The 13187-nt window shown below is 50.2% G+C and overlaps 2 pseudogenes; both read right to left on the bottom strand.

The window, feature by feature from the left end:
• Nucleotides 1-3943: 3943 nt before the first annotated feature.
• LOC112471947 lies at nucleotides 3944-4062 on the bottom strand (annotated as a pseudogene).
• Nucleotides 4063-8914: 4852 nt separating this feature from the next.
• Nucleotides 8915-9033, bottom strand: LOC112472002 (annotated as a pseudogene).
• Between the last annotated feature and the right edge of the window lie 4154 nt (nucleotides 9034-13187).

Here is a 13187-nt window from a genome sequence, read left to right on the forward strand (position 1 = left end):
CCAAGCGTTGGCCACCTTTTCCTCTGGGTCTTGGTTTTGGGAACGCCCCTGAAGTCACCCCAGTAACACTTATTGCCACCTTAAACTCTTCGCCCACTGATCTGTGAGATCATGAGGGTAGGAACTGGATCTTGTTTGCTAAGCGCAGGGTGGCTGCTCCAGAAATATTTGCTGACGTTAAATCCGCTGAGGTGCAATTATTAAACAATGTACCAGCCACTTGACATATATTGTTCATTTCATCTTTTTCAGTGAAAATTCTTGGAGCCCCTACTGTGTTGTCCTGTAGACCTGGGGCCAGAGGAAAAGGCGACCATCTCTTGGAGGAAAAAATAAATATGTGGTTACACTGGGCTAGGAAACTGGTCCTGGAGCCTTCCAGAGCCGCCCCTCGCTGGGCCCCACAGCGATGAGGTCCTTATGGCTGGTTGCTTGGCAGCGAGGCCAAAATGAAGTTTAGGTTCTGGTGATGGAGGACCAGAGATTCCCAGGGTAAGCATTATTTGTTACCTGGTTTGCAGCTGAGAAAACCAAAGGACAGTTCTTGCCATAGAAGTTGTCTGAGAATCTGTGTCATCTGATCCCGGAGGCTGCACACCTAACCATTCTCTGTCAACTGCCTGACCCCACAGTCCTTTCCTTGGGCCGCCTCAGTTTCTCTTCCATTACGGCTGCCCTCCCCTCCTTCCCTTTCTTCTTCTTCACACTTTCCTCCTCCTGGCAGATTCTCGAGTCACCTTGGGCTTCAGAGCCGACTCAGCATCTCTGCCCCCACCCCGACCTGTCCATCTGCTGCTCCCCTCTCCCACCCACCAGCACAGGACTGAGCCTTCAGCAGGTGTCTAGGCTGCCTCCCCACCCCCAACGTCCATGCACCTGTGTCCCATGCACCTGTGTCCCTTCCCTGATGTCATATAACCGCTGGCTGGAAGCCAAGTGCACGACACCTGGGGACACTCACAACAGTTCTGCCATTGCCCACAAGGCTCTCAAGAGACTGAGGTGAGAAATGGAAGGCCCTCCCTCTGTATATCCAGGGGAGCGGCTCTCCCTCATGCCGTGTCCATGGAGTCCATGGGAATCACGGATGTGTGTGGAAACGGGAATCAGTCTGAATCCCAGTTTCTCTATTTACCAACTGCGTGTCCTTGGGCAAGTCGCTCATTTTCTTCTTGTCTTGTACACTGAGGATGCTAGTACCTATTCCACAGGGTTGTCATGAGGGTGAAAAGAGCTCACGTGGAGTAGCACCTAGCATGGCACCTTGCACGTAGTAGGTGCACAGTGAAGGACTTTCGAGACTCTGACCCATCTTGACCAATCACCTCCCAATCTCCTGAGATGCATGCATGTGCCTGGTGATACCCCAGCCCACACCAATCTAGGAGGTGGCCCTCTGTGACTCCATACACCAGATAGCTCTGTCTCTCTTCTTCCCACCTGGCCTGAGTGGTGTGGGAGGAGGGGCAGCTCTAGGAAATGAGATGGAACTGCTGGGATGGAGCTGCCCAAAGAGTCTGCTCTCACCCCCAATAAGCATCATCCGAAACAATGGCCAAATATGAGCCTTCAGTTTATGCAGCACTGAATGAAGCACATGTTTATGTGCATTATCTCAATGAAAAGTCACAAAACCCCTCTGAGTTAAGTATGACTGACTTCATTCTACTGGTAGAGAGAAATCAAAACCCAAAGAGGTTAAAGAAGTTACAAAAGGTCCCACAGAGCCGGGACTTTCTTGACCTTGGGTCTACCTCCTTCCCAATTAAGAGCTCTTAACTACCACCATATGCCACCTCCCTCCGACCTCCCTCACCGCTACACTCACCAAGGTCCCAGGGTATGCTCCAGGGAGCAGGCACCACCTGCTCTATGATGTCACCAAGGGCCTGCACTCTGACGTCAAGGCCCCAGTGGGTCTGCACTGTCCCACCTGTGGGGACTTAGTGGAGCTGAAGGCAAGGTCAGAGGAAGGAGAAGCCCGGGTGATACAGAGCTGGATCAGGACCAGGATAACAGCAGGCCTGGGGAGGGGGCTGATGCAAGAAAAGTGCCCACACAACTGGCCCTTCAGTTGGAGGTTTGGCTGTGCCATCCCCCATACATTTCCTTGTTCGAAATGGAGCATGGAGCCCCGGAAATCAGGACAAAAGCACCACCCACAGCTCTGGTCTCGATGACTCAGCTTCTACCTCCCACAGCCTCCTCCTGTGTGCGTTTCTGAATGTGTGTGTACCCGAGCATGTGCCCCACCAGTCCGTGAGGCTGTCAGCTGTGCACGCATGTGCGCAAATGCATGCACTGGGATGAGTCCACATGTGCACATGCCCAAGCGTGTCCATCTGCATACCTGTCTCCAAGCCTGAGCCCTCGGAATATGATGCCGACAGGGTCAATGGTGATCATAATGTTACTAGATGGCACGCTTCCTATGTCCCAAGGCACACTGCCAGGCACTTTATGTATAGTACCGTGTGGAATCTTTACCAAGTGGGCCTTATAAGGAGAGCACTATCATTATTCCCATTTCACTAACGATGAAACTGAGGCTCAGAGAAATGAAACTGCTTTCCCAAGGCCACACAGCCAGGAATTGGTGTAATTTTCAGAGGCCAAAGTCTGTAGCCAATAAGATGTGCCTCCCTTCTTGCCTTCTCTAAGGAGTATGGAGAGAAGACTTCAAAGGGTCCTTAGTAACCAAAAACCAGCCGGTGTCCCTTAAAGAAAGGGAACCAGAAGCCAGAGTCTTGGAGGAGAAGGGGACAAATAGCAGATAGACGCCTGAGCAGGGGCAAGGCAGTTGTCTCTCAGAACAGGTGTCAGAGAAGCTGTGACAGCCACTTAGAACCACAGTGGCAAGCCTCCTTTACATGGCGATTTGCATATATTTGCATTCATTTGCATCACCAAATCTGCGGAATTGGCCTTAATGGTCCCTGCCTCAGAAGACTGGCAGAAGCTGAAGAGGGTGGGAGTGACAGGGAGGGCCTGGGGAATTCAGGAAGGGATCGGAGGGCAGAGGCAGTGCTGTGGAGGCACTGGGAGGTGCTGGGCACTGCTAAGAGGCAGTTTCTAGGAGAAAGCAGGAAGATTTTCCCCCATGTGCCCATCCCCCTGACGGCAGCAGGAAAAGGGGTGGGGGTTCAGAAATCAGGAGAGCAGAGGAGGGTTTGGGTTCTCGGTCAGTGAGCGGCGCTCAGAAGGGAGGCCGAGGCTCAGGCCTGGGTGGGGAGCCCCCAACCCCGCGTCCTGAGAAGGAGGATGGAGGAGAGAGGAGGACCTTGCACTGCGTCTTCCCTCTGGAGGGCCGCCTACTTGGCCGTAGGAGCTCAGTGGCTCGGTGTTGGCGCGCCATCTAGTGGAAATACTCGGGAAAGCGCCCCTTTCCTTCCTGCTCAGGCGCAGCCCCTTCCTCTGGCTGCCTGCAAAAATTCCGGTGGGTGTCTCCCTCCCCTCTGCGGAGGAGGCACACGGTAGAACCTGGTTCTGCAGCCCACGCTCTGAGTGGGCCTAGATATTGCGATTTTCCGGAGGCTCATCAGCAGGCAGCTTCCCACGGGTCTCGGGCCAGGCTTAGATGGGCTAATACAGCAGAGTGGCGAAGAGCTTAGGGTTTAAAGTCAGAAAAACATGACTATACTGGTTACTAACAGTGTGACTTTGGCAGATTAACCTCTGAATCAGTTTTCTCATCTGTAAGTTTTCTCTTCTGTAATATTTACTTGTGAGAAAAAGGAGAGAATAAATGTTAAGAGCTTGTTAATAAAGTCAGGAACAGGGAAAAGTACGTGAAGTGCCCTGGGCACAAAATTTAAGGATTTGGGACTTGGCAGGACACTGAGACCTCTTTAAAAAAAATTTTTTTAGGCGAGGCAACCCTTGGTTGACCTCATAGATTGCAAGGACCTTGCCAGTTTATAATCCCTTATTTTTTTATTTTTTACGCCTATAGCACCTGGTCTTCCTAGGGGGTCTCTCATCCAAGTACTAACCAGGCCCGACCCTGCTTAGCTTACGAAATCAGACGGGATCGGGTTTGTTCAGGGCAGCATGGCCATAGACTGAGACATCCTCAAAACTTGAGTCCTGGACTCCTCATTCTTTTCGCCCTAGTCCTGGCCTGGCTTGTTAGCACATGGCCTGGCACATGAGGAGCGCCTGTGGATGTTGTTTTGTTATTGCTGTGAGGATGCTAAGGCCTTGGGAAGATAGCACCCTACTCCCAAGGCCTAAAAGGAAGTAGCACCCCAGCTCCCATCTGGCCTGGTCTGGCAAGGATGTGAAGTGATACTGGAGGCCAGAGGGGTGAGTGGCTACTTCACCGTGAGTCAGGAATAGCGAGGTCACAGGCAGATACGAATAGAGGGGGATATTGGGTCACATACCTTGTGTGGCTTCTCAGATTCCCTCTGACCAACTGATAGACGAGTAAGGGACTCAGGCCTGGTTCACAGGTGGTCGGAGCGATATGGTGGTGAGAGTCACACCTGGACTACTGTCACATTACAGCCCTCTTGGAGTAACCCTAAAGGACAGTGGTGAAGGGAAGTCCCACCCAGGGTGCAAAACTTTGAATAGTACATTTGGTCATCAGCTTTTTCTAGAAGTATAGGCAGCCTGAAGTGTGGTTATTCCCTGGTCAGGAGCCTGGAAGGAATAGGGCCAAGATAAGTGACAAAGAGGGCTAAGGAAAAGTAAGTGGTCAGATTTCTGGGAGTGGGCATCAAGTGTGCAAACTTCCCAGTCTCAAGTAAACCCTCTGCAGAGCATCCACTGCCAGGAGGCTCTCAACCAGGCATATTGAATGATTCGTCAGGTGAGTGAATCTCTTCCTGCCCCCAACCCCAAATGCCCACACAAAATCCCTGAGCAGAGAATGATCTTGGTGCCAGGGATGGAGGTCATGCATGGTCTCAACCTGCACCACCACCCCCCTCCAAGGCTGAGCTTGTTCTAACACTCCGAGGGCTCAACCCACCGACAGTGAGACCTACACTGAGCATTCAGCATGGGTCTCTTCCTCAGAAGACCAGCTAAGCCCCTGGCACAGGTGGATTGCACTGACCCCCTTCTTTCCACCTGGAGGGGACAGTGTCTTATCCTTACCGGAACCAGTGCGAGCTTGGGATTTTGACTTGTCTTCCTTGCCCATTGTGCCTCCACAATGAAGATACAGTAATGGGGTCATTTAAGACTATTACTTTCAGCTCTTACATTGAGGTCTTTGATCTATTTTGAGTTCATCTTTATATACAGTATGAGGTGATCATGGGACGGTGACAGACAGAGTCCTTGGTCTTACTCAGCTGTACCTCATCCTCCAGAAGCAGTCGACCTGGTGGAACAGTGGTGCAGCTGGCTAAATGCATGTCGCCTGTGGGTTTGGGCCCTGAACTCCTTGACACGATATTTATTCTGAATAGCACTGTGTCCCCTATACCTAAAAACTGCAAGAATAATGTGCAAGTGGCCCACCTCACTCTCAGATCTACACAATTTTTGCTTCTTGTCTCCAAATCTTTAGGCTCTGCCAGTGAGTTCTCCCTCTGCCAGGGAGGGAGAACATACACGAGGGCACACAGTAATGTTTCCACTAAACTGGAAGCTGTGACTGCCACCGAGCCACCTCCTCATGCCAGTGAACTAATGGCAAAAAAAAAAGGGGGGGGGAGGATTACTGTGCTGGTCAAGGTCACAGATCCTGATTGCCATGCAGAGCCAGGGCTGTAGATAGGTGCATTTATATACAATGAAGTCAGGGAAGGGCGTGTTTGGACCCAACAGGGAGTCAGTGGGCATCTCTTAGAACTTCCAGAGTAATTGACAACAGGCAACCTCAACAGTCCCCAAAGGGCAGGCAACCCAAGGATCAGAACTCTCAAAGATGAAAGTCTGTATGATCCCATCAGGCAAGTAGCCCAGATCTGCAGCAGGCTAGCCGAGGGTGAGAGAAGGAGGGAGATAGTATCAATTACAGACTTAGGACCCGCTCGGGCAGTGGGGACTGTGGCTTGCTTCGTTAGCCCTCTTGCCTTTAGCTTCCTCGATATCACATCTTGTACTACCTTGAAGGAGACTTGTTTACAGTGGACTGTACCTCTCTTTTTGAGAAAAAGTGATAACTTTTTTCTCATGGGAAAAAAAAACAGAAGCCTTAGGTCGTGACGTGGAAGTCAGATACACGGGGAAGGCGTGAGTGGATCCCAGTGGCATGAGAGAGGGACCGTATCGAGACACAAACCTTTCTTCTCTATGCCTTAACTGCTCTTTCTCTCTCTGACCTTGCCCTTCCACACTGTGCAGTGTAGGATCTGATTTCTGTGTACTACCAAAGTTGGACGACAGAATCCAGAAGCTTGGGGGCTTGGGGTGAAACTTTACCCCTAGGGATAGTTTGCGAGTGAGTGCTATGGGGTACTTCAGGTGTGCATCCTCCCTGCAGCTTCTGGAGAGGTCCCTCCACGTGCTGAGCCCACACACTGGCTGTGCCACGTGCAGTGTCTGTCTCTCTGTGGTCCGCTGGAAGTGCAGTCTGGGCACTGAGGCATTGCACCCCCTTGCCTTGCATCTCCCTTGCCCATATTTCCCTTTTCCTCGCCCTCAGCCCCTGGGCTTTCACCTGAATCCTGGCCACAAGAGGGCCTAAGGAGGACCTGGCTTCCAGAGTCCCTAAGACTAGGGGTTTCTGAGAACTCTCCCCACCTGCGTCCTCCACTGTGGTCACTGCTAGAACCCGGGTCTGACCACTCTAGCACCGCTGCTGCTGAAGCCAAGGACGCAGAGACTTGGGGGTGAAGGGTGGGCAGGAACCAACTAACTACTTTTCAGATAGGGGACTAAGGGGGTGGACATCTGAGAGACAAGAGAGGAGAGGGCAGACAGGGACAGGAAAGAGGGAGAGGAGCAGAGGGTAGGAAGTTAAGTCTCAGTGAAATTGTCCGCTGTAAATGGGCCTATGCAGGTGGTTTTCTGGGAAGGAGTGGCTGGTTCCTGGAGATGAGAAGGGAGGAAAGTGAAAGCTTCAGGAGCGAGTGGGCGGTGCTGGGGGCCGGAGAGGCAGCACCCAACAGGCAGAAGGTGAGGGCAGCAAACAATGACTGCTCCCTTTTCCATGCAAGGAGACCAAGAGGCGCTGGACTGGGGCTGAGGGACGTGCCCTCCTGGCCCAGGTCTCTCACACCTCTGGCTACTCCAGATTCCCTAGTTCATAAACCCTGCAGGCCCATGGCACAAGCCCATCTCCAGAGCACAGCCTCACACTCCAGTGGAGTTACATGTCCCAAGAGGGACAGACTGGGGGCAATTTGGTGGTTAGCAGGGAGGCAGGGGCAGGAGGAAGTTCAGCCAGAGACTGAGACCAAATGTCCTCAGTGTCAGCCCTGCACCCCACTCTGCCTTTCACCTCCCGGCCTTTCTTTAGCTGTGGAGGGCGTGCACTTGGCTGGGGACAGAAGTTCCAGCTTAAAACTGTGGTCTGCTAGTTCCTGGGGCCATTCCAGCCAGTCTTCCACCTCCAGGCACCGCCCCACTTTCCCTGCATTTTTCAAAGCAGAAAGGAGGGCAGAGTTGAGGTACCTGAGCCCCACCTGCCTGGGATACGTCAGTGAGACTGGAGGGGACCATCTATGCGAGAGTGTGTGGATATTTTTCTAAGGAGGAGTCCATAATTGTCATCAGATAAAAGTTTAAGATCTACCTGCTCTGTCCAGTATGGTAGCCACGAGCTACATGTGGCTATTTGAGTTTAAATTAATTGCAATAAGATGAAGTCACTCAACTCCTCTAGCTCACCAGCCACACTTCAATGTCTCAATGGCCACATGTGGCTGGTGGCCACACGTTGGACAGCACAGATATAAAATATGTCCATCATTGCAGAAAGTTCTAGTAGACTTTAATGTTAAAATTTTTTTCAAGCTTTATTGAGGTATAATTGACAAAGAAAATTGTATGAATTTAAAGTATACAACGTGATGATTTGATATACAAATATATTGTGAAATGATCACCACGATAACGTTAGTTAACATCCATCACCTCTCACAGTTACCACTTTTTTGCGTGTGTGGTAAGAACATTTAAGATCTACTCTCTTAGCAAATTTCAAGTATACATTACAGTATTGCAGTATTGTTAACTGTAGTCACCAGCCTGGAATTAGAACCCTGCCCATTAGCTTTATGCACAGGGCCACAGACACCTAAGGAGGGGCAACCTGCCCAAGACCCCAGGGTAGCCAGTGGAGGCAGCTGGACTTGGTGCCCTTCATAAAATGTCTTGCAGTGAAATTGTGTAAAAATATCTTCTAATAGATACAGCTCACCTGAACAGCCTGGGATGCAAGGAGACAGGGCTCTAGTTGTAGGGGTGGGGATGGGGGAAGGGAGATGTTCCGTGTTTGTCCCTCCCCTCCCCACTCCCCAAGGCTGCCCCAGCCTCCAGGAAAAAGGAGGCTTAGAGGCCCAGAACTCCCTCCCCTCCCCATGATGACCTCATCCTCACAAAAATGTGAAAAGGGCAATGAAGTAGAGCTGCATAGAGGGCAGGCGTGGGTGGTGGGGTGTGGGTGGGGGAGATGGCACAGTCCTGAGGCCTGAGAAATTGGGGGTGGTGAGGCCTATGCTGATTGTAACGTCTCCATGCAGCCATCTTTCTAAAATCCACGTCTGGAACTACTACCTCATGCTTAAACTCTTCTTGGACTAGAGACCAAATGCCAACTAACAACCATGAGGGGCAGAAGGGCCTGGCCCTGAGGTCTCTGAATCTCAGCTGGCCCCAGACTCCCCTTCTCTTTGCTCTTTCTCTATTTCTCACCTCAGGACCTTTGCCCCTGTGATTCCTCTGCCTAGAATACTCTCCCTGCCACCTCCAATTAACTCCTACTCATCTTTATTTATTCATTTATTTTTTACGTCTACAGCACTTGGTCTTCCTAGGTGGTCTCCCATCCAAGTACTAACCAGGCCCAACCCTGCTTAGCTTCCAAATCAGACAGGATCAAGCACTTTCAGGGTGGGCATGGCTGTAGACAACTCCTACTCATCTTGATCTCAGATTAAGTACAGCTTCCTGGAGAAGTCTTCCGGGACCTCCAGACCAGGTCGGCTTCCTCTGTTAGGTGTTCTGGCAGTGCTTCCCTTAAGAACACTCGTCTCAGTTTGAATTATACATTTATTGGTGGTTCTTTGATAAATGTCTCATTCCCCTAGCAGACCATGTTCTTCGCAGTCTGCTTCTGCTCATCGTTGTAGCTCTAAATCCTTGAGCAGTGGTTGGTCCAGAAGAAATCCTCAATAAAAATATGAGAAAGAAATGAAACGATCGAATGGATTTGTTTCTTTATGCAAGAAACATTTTCCTCAGAGCCCACCCCCATCCTGACTGGCCCATTTCATCAGGACCGAGCGTGGGTGACAGCTGTGCCCTCTACCACCCAGAGGAGAGAAGGCAGGGGAAGAAATGAGACCTGGAGGCTCCAGAGATGATGGAGGTGACCAGGAGTCGCAGGAGTAAATGAAGAGCAGATGAGGAGCACAGAATGGCGGAACCGATAAGATGACAACTGGGGAGCTTGGGAGATAATAAAACTGCAAAGGGCGATGTGGTCTTAGTTAATGATATGATGCCATGGGGTAATCGATTAAAACAAGATCATGGGATGTACCAGGATGACAGAGTAACAGGCGAGCTGGTTTTAATCCAGAGTCACTATGGAAGTGACTGGTAAAAATAATAAAAAGGAATGGGAAATATTTATTGAGCACTTACTGTGCATCAAGCCCTTTCCACTCATCCTTATATTTCCACGGACTAATCCTTACAACAGTGTGTGTGGTAGGCACTATTATCATCTCCATTTTGTAGAAAAGGAAATTGAGGCGCCGAGAGATTAAGTAACTTGACTCAGGTCACACAGCTGGTAGAGGTGGGGTCAGGATCTGACTTTTGAGACTGTGCCATTAATTACTACATCATCCCATAGCCTTTCAGTGAACAGAATGGCCTCCTAAGTGATCGTGGCTGAGGTAGTGTGTGGTTTGAGTGAGGAGGGGGAGGAGCAAGGAGACCCATGGAAGGGGGTACTAGAAATTCCCTTGCATACCCCCACGGCTTGGTTCTACCACTTCCTCTGCTCACTCCCTTTTGTCCTGTGTGTTAGGGTTAAGATTTACTAATGTCACCGTCCTTCTTATTCCTTCCTTCCTGCAATATGCCAGAAGGTTGAACTAAACTACACAGTAATGAACGTGAGACAGAGAAAGACTGGACTGGCAACGGGAAGGACTCCGGGAAACGGGCTATCAGGGAGGGAGAAGTCCCAGACACTGGGCTTTGTGAGCCACGTGGAGGTGTTGTTGAGGTTGTGAGGTCATTTAAGGGATGAAGCATTGGCGAGCCTGATCATTCTCTTTGCTATCTGGACTGTACCTTATTTTTAAACTGTGGCTCCCATGCATGCACTGGGTCACGTGAACCCTGCAGTTTATATTGGAATTGGACCAGAGCAGACAGATTGGATGGTGATGGTCAATAATGCATCCTCTCTTGCCAGAGTGAACTGGTGGGGGTCCAGGGTTAAGGTTTGGAGAGAGTCCCTTCCCAGTACCCTTTGCCCACCAGGCCTTGAAGGAGTCAGAAGATATCCCAAAACAAAAAAGATAGCCCAGGTTACCAGCTAGGGCTGCCCAGGGACTGAGTTCCTTGGCTCAGCCTGGCATGGCTCATCTCGCTGCAGGATGGACTCCTTGGGTAGTGAGAATGAAGGAGGTGTGGCTAAGGAGTAGGCACCTGAGATGGCCCCACAGTGAAGAAGCACCTCTGAGGGAGCCTACCCACCCACTCAGCCTCATTCTCATTCCTATAAAGTGGCCCACTTCACACTTTACCATTTCCTCTGCTCTCTTTTCCTGGGATGTCTTCAGCTCTTTGAAGACATTCTGCGACCACTCGGTCCTTAATTTCGCAGAGCAACAGCCTTCCCCTCAACCAAATCATCTTGGGGGGCATATACCCCACCCCCCAAGGAAACAGCGACTTGGTGCTCTACCCAATTCTTAAGCATTCAGAGAAAAGATCAACCCTTGAATGCCACTCGCCTTCCTTAAGCCCACTGGCCTCCCTCTGTCCATCCATTAGGGGCCAGGGCTGATATCTGTTGCAGGCTTATTCTGTGAGTCACTGTGCCCTCATATCAGACCTGGTTAGCCCAGGCATGGATGGAGGAGGGTAGAAGACAGCCTCAACACCTGGATTCCTGGACTACAGCTCCATGGAGTGGAGTTTGGGGAAAGATCCACTGAACTCAAGTTCAGGGTCACAAAAGCTTCAGCTCTTATCTTCATGAGCCTGAGATGCTTCCATCCCCTGCTTTCCTTTTCACTCATCTCTGTCTTGACCTCTTTCTGCCCTTAAGAAACAGAATGAAAGAGCTGGTGGAGCAGATACCGAAACCCAGGGACACCCCTCTTCTAGCTCCCAATGACCCTAGAATTAAAGAGTTCTCTTTGTCCCACTGTGCCCAGGCTACTGGAATCCCTTGAGTCTGCCCTGTCCCTTCCTTGACAGGTTATGAGGGCAGAGAGAGACAGAGAGTAGACACACAGAGAAAGCCACAAAAAGATTCAGAGTGAAGAGAAAGAGACAAAAAAGAAAAGAGACCAAAATAGGAAGAGAAACAGAGAAACAGAGATGGGTTGAGGGGTAGAGACAGACAGATACAGAGACAGAGATAAGAGAAACAGAAATAAAGCCAGAAATAAAGCATCCCTTCCCCGACATTTTTCCCCTCCCCTTGCCATTATTGTCAACTATGACGATAATGATAAATCAGTCATATTAGCTATAACTAAGACTTTATCGCCAATAGAAATTACATATATGTTGTTTCATATTATGGTATTGCACATATTTTGAAATACCATTTATGCTCATCAGTGCCTCAAAATTATGTGAGGTATCAACCTACTGCTAGATCTCATTTAAAGCATTAATAAAAAATTACCTATATTACTATCACATTAAAACTGTTTTATAACTATTGCAATATAATTGGTTCCCTTTGTAATCCTACATTTTTAAAATCATTTTATGCATTTTAAAATGTTATTCTAAGATCAAGTTCATAAGCTTTACCAGTTTGCCAAAGGGAGACATGACACAAAAAAAGGTTCAGAACCCCACCAGGTCCCTGACCAGGACTCCCCCACACCCATCCCCACAAGCTCCCTGTGCCCTGTACTCATTTACTCAACTCCCCTCTCTTGCTGGATTACTCTGAGTCCTCCAAGAAGAAGCTGCCAAGGCAGAATGAAATGTGCAAGGATTGGATTAAGGGAGTGCCTGAGAGAGAGGAAGGGAGCCAGGGGCTGGGAAAGCTCTGAAGAGAGAGAAGGGAGGCAGGCAGGAGAGGGGGAAGCAACCTAGACCGGGAGGCAGTAGAAGGAAAGTTCTCGAGGCCATGAGAGAACTCGTGAGCCAGTGTCAGCTGTTAGCAGAGTCCCCCATCTCCCAGGAATGGGCCTGCATTAGGATCTCTGCTGAGCATGGTCATTGCTGGAGGCAGCCCAGTGGGAAGCTAGCTGGTCTTTAGAGTCAGAACTGATGGAGGCTCAGAGAGAAGCAGCCGAGGCCCTTCCTCTGCTTTCACTCCTTATAGTCGGAGGTCTCTAAGAAACATTCACCTGGCCCCACAGTTGTCCATCCTTACCTGTGAAGTGGAGGTGATAAAATTTCCTATCTTAAGGATTGTTGTGAGGAGTTATTGAAGTTTGCCAATCAATGTTTGCACAGGGGCTGGGACATAGCCGTTACTATGGTCATTTTACTTATTATTATTATCATTCTCTTTCTTAGAGGGAAGGAAGCTAGGTGGCTAAAGATGACAGTTCCTCTCCTAGACAGAACAACCGGGAGAGGTGGGGACCACTTGCCAACACTCCTCCCGGCTTCCCCTGAGGCAGGGGTCTTCCCCTAGCTACTGACAGTTCCTGTGTCTGCTGACTCACAGCCAGCTTCCTCTCAAACAAACAGGAAAACACAGCTGGCCAGCGCTTCCCTCCTCCTCCCCGCCCCCGCACCCCCCCTGCCCAACACCACACAAAGCTGAACGGCAACCCAGCTCTGAGGGGGAAGTGCCTCAGGCTCTGGGGGACAGGTTTCAAGGCTGAGGCTCCCGGATAGATGGG

This window comes from Pteropus alecto, unplaced genomic scaffold, assembly GCF_000325575.1.
Source record: "Pteropus alecto unplaced genomic scaffold, ASM32557v1 scaffold78, whole genome shotgun sequence".
NCBI classification, from domain to species: Eukaryota; Metazoa; Chordata; class Mammalia; order Chiroptera; family Pteropodidae; genus Pteropus; species Pteropus alecto.